We start from the raw sequence: 10,460 nt of genomic DNA on the forward strand, positions 1-10,460 counted from the left end.
TAACACAGGAATGAAGGCCAATGGTCACTGAACTGCTATGAATGCTGGAAGGAGGAACGACTATTGAGGGCCCGGTCAGCCCATGATGACATCCTGGGATCATAAAGCCTATTGTTTTAAAGGCAGGATGGGCCATGCTTATCAACTATTATACATGTGGAGTGAGGATAGAGCCAGAGCAAATAAACAGCAAGCAAACAAACAAAAAAAAAAAAAAACAGAGCCATGTAAATGATTGACCTAAGAAGCCAGAATACAAGTGACAAACAATGATTCCCCACAGAGTCATACATTGAAATGGTGGAGGGGCACCTGGGTGGCTCAGTTAAGCGGTCAGATCTTGATTTGGGCTTAGGTCATGATCTCACAGTCGTGAGATCAAGTCCTGAGTAGGGCTCTGTGCTGGGTGTAGAGCCTGCTTGAGATCCTCTGTCTCCCTCTCTCTGCTCCTCCCGACTCACTCACTCCCTTGTTCTCTGAAAAAGAAAAGTTAAAAATAAAAAATAAATGGGGATATGAAAGGCTTTCATTCCTAATATCCTGAGACAATGGAGGTCCTGGATTTCACAAAATAAAGCACAGTCAGTTACAATATATACACTTGGATGAAAACCACATCTCATAATGGAAGAAGTTCTAGATTAGTTTTAAATCTTCACATATACCTGAAACATCTTCAAAATGGATTTCCTTTCTGTTCGTTCCCTCTTAAAACCACATACCATCCCAATATTTTCAGGCTCCTTAAAACAAAATGGCATTGTTCGTCCCCTACACTCAATTTTGAGAGCTGAGACCACCTTCATCCACACAGCTTTAACTGTTGGGATGGAGATCTGAAGCCACTTGTGTCAACATGGCATTCCTCTTTGTTGCAGGAGATTCCTGGCCAGGAAGATAAGACTGTAAACCAATAAATAACGTTCCCATTGGTGCCAGGACTTTTCTAAAAGCCAAAACATTTGAATGAATAGTTTGCTCATCTGAACAAGCAGCCCTGCTGTGGGAACAACGGGTTGTTCGTTTAGCCAAACAGCTCACTTATCAAACATCTGTTTATTTATCAAAACTCCCTGCAAGATGCTTGCTTCGCTGTGCCCACCAAAGCGAACATACTATATCAAGAACTTGACCCAATCCCAGTAAGATATGTGCTTTGAAAGACCTGCCTTGAAGTACTCCTACCAAACTCCTACCAAAGTCTACGCCTGGCCTCTCCTTCCCGAGACGCTACCAAGACTACCGAAGTCATGCTCTATCTCATAGTAGGTTTAATCGGCCTAGCTTTGTTTGAAGAACAAGGTTTGCCGGTGGTCTTTTGCGGAATTGATAGTCAATCTGCATCTATATCCAACTATCAGCTGCAGTGTCTCCTGATCTTTAAATGGATAAACCCCAGTAATCATGGAAAGAATACAGAAGGACACATGCCTGGAGAAATATGTATGGGAAACTTACAGAACCCTCAAGCGTTTTAAGATAGCTCGTCAAAAACAAATAAGACCACAATTTTATCTATGGTCCAAAGGGAGTTTGTTGATATATGTATTTACTATGATAATACTACATATACTAATAGTATACTATACTATACTATACTATACTATATACTATATATACTATACTATATATACTAATATAATCATTAATCATGAATCATTAAATACCTTTAAAAGACTATTGTGAGATTTTCTGATTCACATTCCAGATTCTTCAATAAGAAGTAATAACATCTGAAGAGATAGAAAAAAAGAGAAAGAGATAGCCCAAGCACAACTTTGTAATGTACATTATGTTATTTCAAATGAGTTCTTCAACCCTTACTCCCACCCTCTCAAGCCTCTTCCTTCTTCTCTTGGTAAATGATTTAATTGACATTCTAGTATTCCGCAATGCTGCCCATGTTATTTCAGGTCTTTGAATCCCTGATGTTGGCTCCGTTGTGTCAGCAAGAAAATTTCCCTCCTTCCTCCGTTCTTTCCTTTTCTGCCTTGCCTTGCCTTTCTCTTCCTTCCTTCCTTCATCTTCCTTCCTTCCTTCATGTTTCTTTCTTTCTCTTTCTTTCTTTCTTTCTTTCTTTCTACTTGAATTGCCTCTTCCGTTGGTTGCAGTATATAAATAGTTCTAATGATGCGGTGTGATTCTATATCTATGATTACCTGGAGATGTTGTGTCAAATATACAGCATTATAAATGATACACTGAGAGGCACCCAGGGGGCTCAGTTGGTCAAGCATCCAGCTCTTGATCTCAGCTCAGTTATTGATCTCAGGGTTGTGAGTTCAAGCCCCATGTTGGGCTCCACACCCAATATGGAGCCTACTTAAAAAATAAATAAGGAGGGGCACCTGAGTGTCTCAGCAGGTTAAGCATCTGACTGTTGATTTCTACTCACTTCATGATCTCATGGTTCATGGGTTCTAGCCCCACATCAGACTCTGCGCCAACAGCACAGAGCCTGTTTAAGATTCTGTCTCCCTCTCTCTGACCCTGCCCCCCCGCCTCAAAATAAATAAAAATTGTAAAATAAGTAAATAATACATTTACAGAGGCATTTTAATTTTTTTTCTGCTCATTTTTGTGTCATTTGATCTCACCATCCACTATTACTCTCCTACTCTCCTGGTAGTCGCATGTTCTGAGTCTAAGAGTTCTTATTCATGACTAACGAATTGATCGATTATTCATTTAAGTCTTCCTACCCGATCCAAACTATGGAATTAACTGTGTCTTACTTGCAGCTGTTCAAAAGAATGGTCCATAAAAGCATCTCGGCGTTAAAAGTCTACTTGCTTTGTTGCGTTTTAACATGTGGGTTTTATTATTTTCAGGCATGGTGAGGCCAACATATCAAGAGAAGCTTACCATTGAAAACACAGCTTGTTAGTCACAGTGCCCCAGAGAAGGGAGCAGGCCATGCCACACAGGGCCACAAGAAGAACAGGAGACAGAAGGAATGAAGGGAAAGTATCTGTGGAAGCCCTTATTGCGGTCCCACGGGAAAGTTTTCGCACAGCAGGGAAGCAGGCGTGGGATCAGTTCGTTTGAATCATTTCTGGGTATAGCTCTTCTGGTGCACAGCAGCTATCTCTAGTTGTCTGCTGCCTGGCCTTGGGATAATGAGGGCAGAGAAATATTGCCTCCTGCAGTGCAAAAGCCATCTGGAAGAGGTCGTTCAGAATCTAGACTCTGGGTTGGTCTGCATATGAAAGTAATGCTGGGGCATTCATTTGCCATCCCCAAGAATTGAGGCAGCCTCTCCAAGTCAGTGAGGGCTCAGATGCCAGATCATCAAGAATATAGGTAATAAAAACGTATGGTTAACACATTGTATTGAATTACAATTTGCATATGGTAAAATTCACTAAGCTTAAGCATACAGCGTAATACATTGTTTATATTTGGATACACTCCTGTAATCACCCCCCAGATCAATGTTAAAACATTGCCATTGCTCCAAAAGATTCTGTTGAGTCTCCTTCCGTTTAATACCTGCCTCTCCCAGCAAGGAAGGCGATATTGTGACTTCGATTAGAATTCCCTGATCTTGAACCCCATAGAAACAGAATTGTACATTATGAACCTTTTTATGTCTGTTTTCTTTCATTCAAATTCTCTTTCTGGGGTTTATCCATACGGTTGCACTTACCAAGTTTGTTACTTTTTAGTATTGTGGAGTCTTCTTAATATGAATATAATGAAATGTGTCTATTTACTCTGTAATAATTGAGTTGCCATGAAGATTCCTGTACATGTCTTTCACGGACACATGTACTCATTTCTCTTGTGCATACCTAGGAATAGAAGTGATGAATCATGGGACTGGTATTGTCTCTAGTTTTAGTGCATACCACCAAAACGTTTTCCGAAAGTCAAAATAATTAACCATCCAATCAACATTATATGCGAATTTCCATTTCTCTGCATCCTTGACAACATTTGTAATTGACAGTCTTCTTAATTTTACCATCCTGTTGGTTGTGCAGTGGTTCCCAATCATGGTTTTCACTTCCATTTCCCTGATGGGCAATAATATTGAACACTTTTACATATGATTATAGGTACCTCTTCAAGATCTTTGCCACGTTTCATGTTGAATTCTCTGTATTTTTCTTACTTAATTAGTAGAATATCTTTATGTATTCCAGACATCAGTCCTTTGTCAGATAAATATTTTGAAAATATTTCCTCCCAGTCTGAAACTTGTCTTTTACCTTCCTTAATGATATATCTTGATAAACAGAAGACCACTTTCTCATCTTTAAACTTTCACTATTAATGCTCTTTTGTTTTTAGTAATTTTCACGAATCCCAGGATTAGGAAGATATGTCTTCTTCCAATAGCTTTATTATTTTACTTTTCAGTGATTGGTCTGTGAGTCACATTAAATTGATATTTGCGAATGATGTGGAATAGACTCAGTATCACCAAAACTTTCTTGCTTATGTTCGCAATGCAAATGAACAATTTCTTCTTGAATTAATTGTGAATTCGACTGTAAACCTCTTTGTGTTACCATAATCAATAGTTTCTATGATTAGAGGAAGCCAAGTTTTAGAATTTTGTAATCACAATTTATGCATACAATTCAGAACAAACCCAACAAATAAATTCATGAAAATGAAGCCAATAACCTAAATTTATGATTCAGATACGCTGAGACATCTAATTTACCAAGCTTAAACCCTGCTCCTTCTTAAAAGTTCCTTTTGGAGTTCTTTAATGCAGTTGTCTACATTAGCTCAAAGTTTTGTTTTGTTTTACAACATTTGTTTTTAGAAAAAGTACTGTGTAAGCCCCAAATCCATATACTTTCTTCAACATAGTCAAGAAATATGCATCTCATTTACTTTATGCTTTATTTATAATCAAACAGCCCCCTAAAGGTTCCCCCTTAACTGTAATAAGACAAACCTTAGAAAATCTACCTAAATTAACTTGCTAGTGTCTAAGAAAACTACAAAAGTAAAATCATGTTAACACAAGAGAAGGCAAAGTTGTTTTTGATTAGAGAACTTGAGATTTATCTAGTAAGCTCCCCCTGACATCGAGAGGTGAATATGATGACTTCTGCATTCCAAGAATCTTTGGTAAGGACTAAATGTGGTTCATGAGAATAATACAACCACAAAAGAAACCTACATGGCAACTGTTTTTTCATAATCCTTCATTCTTCAGCACATATCTATTGAACATTTAATATTTCTCTGGGACTATAAAGCTCAACAAAAAAGCCATGGTCCTAAACATTCATGGAGCTTCTAGTGCAGTTGGATAAATAGGTAAAATCACAGACTGGGGGAAAAAAAAGTAACTGCATATTATAATAAGGCGAGGGGAGAGAAAATGCTTACACAGAGAAGAAGGGGCCAGATGAACTTTCAGGTTAACGGTAGATGAGCAGAAAAGGTCTCTTCAAGGAAGTATAGAGCATCTAGAGAAAAACTAAGCCAGCTTTACAAACCATGCAGGCCACCTCGTGTGCAAAGTGCTCACAGAGACAGGTGAGAGAGCAAACTGACATGAGTTAGGTCTATTACTTTGCTTATGTTTCTGCCTTTGGAAGTAGAGGAAAGAAGACTAGAACCTACGAGCAGATTCCGAAACTACTGCAAGTGAAACCCCAAGATAACCTGCCTGTGGTTCTCAACAAGAGAACCAGATATGCCAATGTCGCCAAGAACCCTCTAAGCTTGCTTGTCCCTCAATATTAATAGATAAAATAGAATTCATTTCCAGCGGGCCGTGGAGACCCAGCCCATAGCCTGAGAGAAAATGTCCAGAGATCCAGAGAGAATGTTTGCCTTTGTGGGCTTGGATTTGCCCTTGGACTTGGACATGGATTTGATTATTTTAACCTTTGCCACTGATGTGGTTCATTGTCCTTAATGTGTTCCATGCAAGAGTATGACATATTCTTCAGATTGACAAAGTCTTGGTTTGCTCCACAAGATAATTCTACTTCTTCAAGAGATTCTGCAACATGCTCAGCTAATATAAAAAGAGCTTTGATAGCTGGCACACTGCATTATCATCTAAACAGTTCATATTTACAGCGTATAGACATTTTCCTCCTGTAGAGAAAACACCAAATTTTCCTTTCTCTTTGATTAGGCATAAAGTAGAAAAATAAACACTTCTAAGGAATATTTTTTAAACTTTTTCAGGTTTTTTCTGTGAATTTTCTCTACTTCTTCTCTCAGAATTAAATAGAAAACAACACAAATATTTTCCATGAAGACTCTGGATTCTTTTCGCCAAAGATACCCTGAACTTAATGCATTTCAGGACGTTGAGATATATAAACTAGGATCTCTGTTGACTAGATCTCGTGCCCCTGGGATCAAAACGCAGCAGAACTTTTACAAAACCTGCTTGGGAAGATGGCATCTTGGTGTCCAATATCCAGCTATGACAGATAGAAAGAATGCTAGATTTCCCTTCCACTCCCCATTTCTTTCTTCAAGGGTAGAACTTTGAAGAAGTATCATTAAATAGATACTGTTCTTTTAGGAATGATACTCTCAGCAAAGACTTCAAATCACTCTCTGAGAATGAAAACCAAGTGTCTCAGAGAATGCAAGAAGAGATTTTGGAAAACATGTCTGTGGAGCTAATGTCAGCCTGTTAAATTGCTTAGTCCTATCCCGGTTGGAGATTATATAATATTATATACAATCATATTATATATATGAATATATAATCATTATTATATATATGAATATACATTATATATGATTATATGATTATTGTGTTAAAGGATTATATATATGATATACATATAGATTATATATGATTATATATATATATATAAGATTATATATAGAATATAAAATATATGGAGAGGGAGAAAGAGAGAGAGAGAGACACTCAGTTATGTGCTCAATTGTTTCCCCTCAAAATTCATACATTGGAGTCCTAACCCCAAGTACTCAGAATGTAACTGTTTTTGGACATAAGATTTTTAAAGAGGTAATTAAGGTTAAATAAGGTCCCTAGGGTACACCTTAACCCAATATGACTAGTATTCTTGTAAGAAGAAGAGCAGATTAGGACACACACACAAAGGAAAGACCAGGCACCATATGAAGACACAGCAAGGAAAGAGCTATCTGCAAGCCTAGGAGAGAAAAAGAGAGAAACTAGCTTAGCTGACACTTTGATCTTGAACTTCTAGCTTCCAGAATTGCAAAAAAAAAATAAATTCCTATTGTTTAAGCCACCAGTCTGTGATAGCTTTTATGGTGATCCTAGTAGACTTTTTTTTTTTAGATGTATATACACTGTGGAGGTATACATATCTCTCTCCAATACAAACACAACTTACACAATATCTACACACACTGTTTTCTAAAGGTGGTGGTGTTTGTGCGAAACTTATGGGAGATATCAATTACGTTTACAGAAGCCCCTATTTCTTACAGAATATCTGGTAGATACTCTGGAATTTTTAGATCTTTGGTAGTTTTTCTAGATACTGTTTGAAAATTGAATAATTCATTTTTATTATTTTTTTTTCTTTTTTAGATTAGTTCTCTATATCCTATCTTATAACACTCAGATAAAGGAAACCAGCTAAGCCATTTGGCATTCTTCTGGGACTATACTCAGCAAATCCAGAAGTTCAATGACAATATTATCTACTTTTTACATTCCTATAGGTGACAATATTTGAGGTTTTTAAGTTGCTATGTAACAAGGGTCTCCTTGCCCCCAGGTTCCAATAACATTTTGCTCGGTCTTCATTAAGCCCTCACCAATGGCCTTCTTGAGGCCTGTCAGTCGTCCACTACCAAACTCAAGACCTTCCAGGTTCCGCTACCATGAATCTCGAAGCCACGTGTCTTCGGTTTTTCTTACGGCAGCATGATGCTTCTGATATCAAATCGTGTCCCCTTTGCTACTTCTGCATTCAAAACCCTCTCCAACTGTAATGGAAGAAAATAACAATTTCATTATGCTCACCAATTCTGTGGGTGGGTCATTCAAACAGCACAGTGGGGATGACTTACATTCCAAGGGAATTGAGTCTTCCGGGGACAGAAGACTCAAACAGCTGAGAGTTCTAATAACTGTGACTAAAGGATCCATCTCCATGGTGCCTTAATTGTTGATATCTGGTCCCGGAACTGGGGTTATTAGAAGGCTTAGCTGAGCTCAGACTGTCTTGTCACCTAGAGTGCTTGCACGAAAACCATCTCCCTATGGCTTGGGCTTCCCATGGCGTGGTGACCAGGATCCAAAAGGGAGCACCCAAGAGGCACCTTCCAGAGAGAGAATGTTCTAGAAGAACCAGATGGAAGTTCATGGTCTTTTATGATCCCACCTCATCAGTCACATAACATTATTCTTACCCTAATTCATTGGTCAAAGCATTCATGAGCCCACTCAAACTCAAGAAAACAAAAATATAGATCACCAGTCAGCAGTCTGGGCAAGGCAAAAAATTGGGGTCATGTTTTAAAACTGCCACATGGTTTCTTAAATTCCTTATGCCACAAGTCATTTCTCTTACTAATATTCATATAATTTGATATTTCTGATATGGGGAATACACTTTTTTTTAATCTGTTCATGACCAGTTTGAAAATGTACCCAGTTGCTGATGGCTCGGAGCCTGGAGCCTGTTTCCGATTCTGTGTCTCCCTCTCTCTCTGCCCCTCCCCCGTTCATGCTCTGTCTCTCTCTGTCCCAAAAATAAATAAAAAACGTTGAAAAAAAATTTAAAAAAAAAAAAAAAGAAAATGTACCCAGTTAATCTATAATGATCAGTAGTTAATTAAGCCAGGAATCAATGCCTGCTTTGTAGGTGAGAAAAATAAAAGAAGCAAGCTGAAGTGATTTATCCATGGTAGAATTCTGGGTGGTGAGAATAGAAAGTAGAATTCCTTATCTGTGGGGCGCCTGGGTGGCGCAGTCGGTTGAGCGGCCGACTTTGGCTCAGGTCATGATCTCGTGGCTTGTGAGTTCGAGCCCCATGTCAGGCTCTGTGCTGACAGCTCATAAAGATACTGTGCTGACAGTATCATAAAGATGCCAATTCTACAAAAATTGATCTATAAAATCAATAAGATTTCAAACAACTTCCTCAAAATGGTTTTTATGGATTCTGTGTCTCCCTCTCTCTCTCTGCCCCTCCCCTGCTCATACTCTGTCTCTCTCTCTCTCTCAAAAATGAATAAGCTTAAAAAAATTAAAAAAGGGTTAGAGTGGGAGAGAGAGCCAAAGCATAACAGACTCTTAAAAACTGAGAACAAACTGAGGGTTGATGGGGGGTGGGAGGGAGGGGAGGGTAGGTGATGGGCATTGAAGAGGGCATCTTTTGGGATGAGCACTGGGTGTTGTAAGGAAACTAATTTGACAATAAATTTCATATAATAAAAAATAAATAAATAAATAAATAAACACTAAAAAAAACTAAAAAAATTAAAAAAGAAAAAAAAAAAAGAATTCCTATTCTTCTCCTCCTCCAAAACATCCAGCGCTATAGTAAATACGTTGACTGATCATACCACTAATTTCTAGTTTAATGGCATTGTTTTTAAAAATTCTGTAACTATTTTTTTCTTTTCATAATAAATTGAGTCATATGAAAAAACATAAACATGTGGGCTTTCAGAGCAAATAGACGTCATTTCAACAACTTACAAGTTACCCTTTTGCATGTTATGCCATTATGAATGTTTGCATGTTATTCCCATCCTTAATGCTTATTCCATCTATAAAATGTGAATCATAATAATAATAATACATCTTCTATAGTAGTGGTGTGGAAATTAGAAATAATATATGTAACATATTAAGCAATAAGTAAGTGCTTAGGAAATAATTACTTCTATTCTTAAAAAAAAATGCTTTGAGGTCAAATTATTTTATTTTGCCCTGTGGAGTGCATGTGTATACCGTAATTACTGAGTTCATTCAGCTTATTTTATTCCTTTGTTATCATGCAATACAGTGACTAAAGCATGATTTTGAAATCAAACTGCCTAGGAATTGGTTTTGAAATCAAACTCGTGGCTCTAATAGTCAGAGACTGTGTGACAAGTTACTTAATACCACTAAGTTAGAGTCTTCATAAAAGTGTTATTATCTAGGAGTTAAATAAAATATCTCTCGAAACAAGACATTACAATTTTCAATAGTTTAAAGCATTTATTGGCAAATGATAAAGATATAGTGGTGCTCTTGCTGAAGATAAATAGATATATTTGTCCACCAAAAGGCCCCTGTCCTCGAAGAACACAATTCCTGGGCATGTCTAAAGCAAATTAGATACTTTGATTAAGATTAAAATTCCTTTGGCGAAGGAGTGGACAGTTCAATTGGAAATGGGAATGGGAAAAAAGACACCGAGTAGGAGACCAGGAAATCTGGGTTTTGACGTAGTTCTGCCGCTTATAGACTCCCCAGTCCTGAGTAACTCACTTTGCTGCTCTGGGCCTCAGTTTCTTCATCT

At 37.7% G+C, this 10,460-nt stretch overlaps 1 long non-coding RNA gene across 3 annotated transcripts; it reads right to left on the reverse strand.

Moving 5' to 3' along the window:
- Positions 1–437: 437 nt before the first annotated feature.
- LOC122237758 lies at positions 438–8,013 on the reverse strand. Of its 3 annotated transcripts, XR_006216383.1 has the most exons (4): positions 7,967–8,004; positions 3,650–3,794; positions 1,668–1,733; positions 438–476 (listed from the first exon to the last, which is right to left on the reverse strand). It is a non-coding gene; the product is annotated as an uncharacterized LOC122237758 (long non-coding RNA). The 3 variants fall into 3 exon arrangements; XR_006216385.1 differs by lacking the exon at positions 3,650–3,794 and having other exon boundaries at positions 7,967–8,013; XR_006216384.1 differs by lacking the exons at positions 3,650–3,794; positions 7,967–8,004 and adding an exon at positions 7,759–7,932.
- Between the last annotated feature and the right edge of the window lie 2,447 nt (positions 8,014–10,460).

The sequence above is a fragment of the Panthera tigris genome, chromosome B1 (genome assembly GCF_018350195.1).
Source record: "Panthera tigris isolate Pti1 chromosome B1, P.tigris_Pti1_mat1.1, whole genome shotgun sequence".
Classification (NCBI taxonomy): Eukaryota; Metazoa; Chordata; class Mammalia; order Carnivora; family Felidae; genus Panthera; species Panthera tigris.